Source organism: Malurus melanocephalus, unplaced genomic scaffold, assembly GCF_030028575.1.
Source record: "Malurus melanocephalus ecotype Western Australia unplaced genomic scaffold, MMel_1.1 scaffold_9, whole genome shotgun sequence".
Lineage (NCBI taxonomy): Eukaryota > Metazoa > Chordata > Aves > Passeriformes > Maluridae > Malurus > Malurus melanocephalus.
This window is the reverse complement of record NW_026623241.1, coordinates 5,394,816-5,397,269: the sequence shown is the minus strand read 5'-3', so window position 1 is coordinate 5,397,269 and position 2,454 is coordinate 5,394,816.

Here is a 2,454-nt window from a genome sequence, read left to right as displayed (position 1 = left end):
AAAACAGAGATGATGGTTTCTGTGTTACAAAGCAGAATCAACTACAAACCTCACAAATTTATGTTTGACTATGTCAGGCAGGACATGAAAGTACCTAAATAGAGAAGAAATTAAGAAATAAAAGCAGTGATTTATTAAAACATGATATTGCAAAATTCCTTCCTTTATTTCTAGGCATCAGCTGGTCCCTGGTTTTTGCTCCTTGCCGCCCTTACAAATTTGCTGACCGCTGCCTGTAAATGGCCCACTGCTGCTTGTGGCAAAGGCCACAACATCCTCATCCTGATTCCTTTGTGGCTGAGCTTTTTCCCTTTAGCCTTGACAAAGAAGAGACACAAACCTGTGCTGAAGAATCAGGGCTGCTTCTTAGGGGAAAACAGAGCAGAGGAGTGAATCAGCAGTGCAATAACAGGATGAAATGTGCTGAAGGGGTGGAGCTGCCTTGCCATCAAAGGGGASATGCCAGCAGTTATCCAGACTTTCCAGCAGACTCAGGTAGTGCCAGCACGCTGGGCATCCCAGAAATGGCACTGCTGCTCAGGGACTGCAGCTCAGAGTTGTCTGCCCAGGATCGGTGCCACCTCTCCCATGAACTTCAGAGCCTGTAGTGCAAAGCATTTTCCCCACAGGTTTTGTGGGGTAAATCAGAGAGCTGATATTTTTCTCTGTCACTGYCAGGATGATCTCAGCCACCTGAGAACAAGTGCTGAGGTGGAATCGTCCTCCAAGCCCAGCAAAGCAAGGTAGCAATAAGCAGAGATCAAACCCTTGTATTGCAGACACCCCAGGTRTTCCCTCCTGAGTCAGGCAGCTCCTCCCACGGCCAGGAGGGAGCAGATGGAGAAGGGAGTCTGCTCTAAGTTGCTGGGCCAGCAATGCCCAAATACCTTTGAAATAGCCCCGTTCCTCCTAAGGTACACATAACTTGTGTACATGTGTGCATCTTGTGTGTGCTTGTAGCTGTGTCCTGCGTGTGCCCGTGCTGTGTGCTGTGCCAGGAGCAGGGCTGTGAGCGCTGTGTGTGTTGTTGTGTTGTGTTGTGTTGTGTTGTGTTGTGTTGTGTTGTGTTGTGTTGTGTTGTGTTGTGTTGTGTTGTGTTGTGTTGTGTCGTGAGAGTGGCTGCACGTTGTGTGCACAGTGCGGGGTTGGTGTGCATGGTGTGGCTGGGTGTGCTCTGTGCGTGTGTGGGATGGTGGCTCAGGGCTCTGTGGGGTCTCAGCCAGGGCTCGGTCCCATGGGGGTCCCAAGGGGGAKCAGCTTCAAYCCCAGAGAYRTCAGAGATGGGGTCAGACACATGTGGGAAATGAGAYATGTGACAGTTTATGGGGYAGATGTGGGKSAATTTGGGGGGAKCCAGGGGGAATTAGGAGGCATGTGGGAGGTTGGGAWATGCTGTGGGAGTTATGGGGCATCCAGGAAAGCAAKGTGACACCCAAAGGGTCAGGATTCTGGGAGAGGTGGTGGTGGTTATGGGGCACCTATGGGCTCTGTGGAGCCCCCAAGAAAGGGGAGAGGGCACAGGAGAGCTCAGAGACACCCTAAGGGGATATGGGACACCCAGGAGGCTGGGAAAACCCAGAGATTTATMGRGCRCATGGGGGCCAAGTCCACYTTGGACAAGGTTGKGGTCACCCATGAGGCTCAGAGGCAGGMAGAGAGGGGTAAGATCGCAGGGTCCCCCCAGAAACTGATGCTGGAGCCGAGGCCTGTGNTACCTTTGAAATAGCCCCGTTCCTCCTAAGGTACACATAACTTGTGTACATGTGTGCATCTTGTGTGTGCATGTAGCTGTGTCCTGCGTGTGCCCGTGCTGTGTGCTGTGCCAGGAGCAGGGCTGTGAGCGCTGTGTGTGTTGTTGTGTTGTGTTGTGTTGTGTTGTGTTGTGTTGTGTTGTGTTGTGTTGTGTTGTGTTGTGTTGTGTTGTGTTGTGTTGTGTTGTGTTGTGTTGTGAGAGTGGCTGCACGTTGTGTGCACAGCATGGGGTTGGTGTGCATTTTGTGGCTGGGTGTGCTCTGTGTGTGTGTGGGATGGGCTCTGTGGGGTCTCAGCCAGGGCTCGGTCCCATGCGGGTCCCAAGGGGGAGCAGCTTCAACCCCAGAGATGTCAGAGATGGGGTCAGACACATGTGGGAAATGAGACATGTGACAGTTTATGGGGCAGATGTGGGGGAATTTGGGGGGAGCCAGGGGGAATTAGGAGGCATGTGAGAGGTTGGGAAATGCTGTGGGAGTTCTGGGGCATCCAGGAAAGCAATGTGACACCCAAAGGGTCAGGATTCTGGGAGAGGTGGTGGTGGTTATGGGGCACCTATGGGCGCTGTGGAGCCCCCAAGAAAGGAGAGAGGGTGCAGGAGAGCTCAGAGACACCCTAAGGGGATATGGGACACCCAGGAGGCTGGGAAAACCCAGAGATTTATAGAGCGCATGGGGGCCAAGTCCACCTTGGACAAGGTTG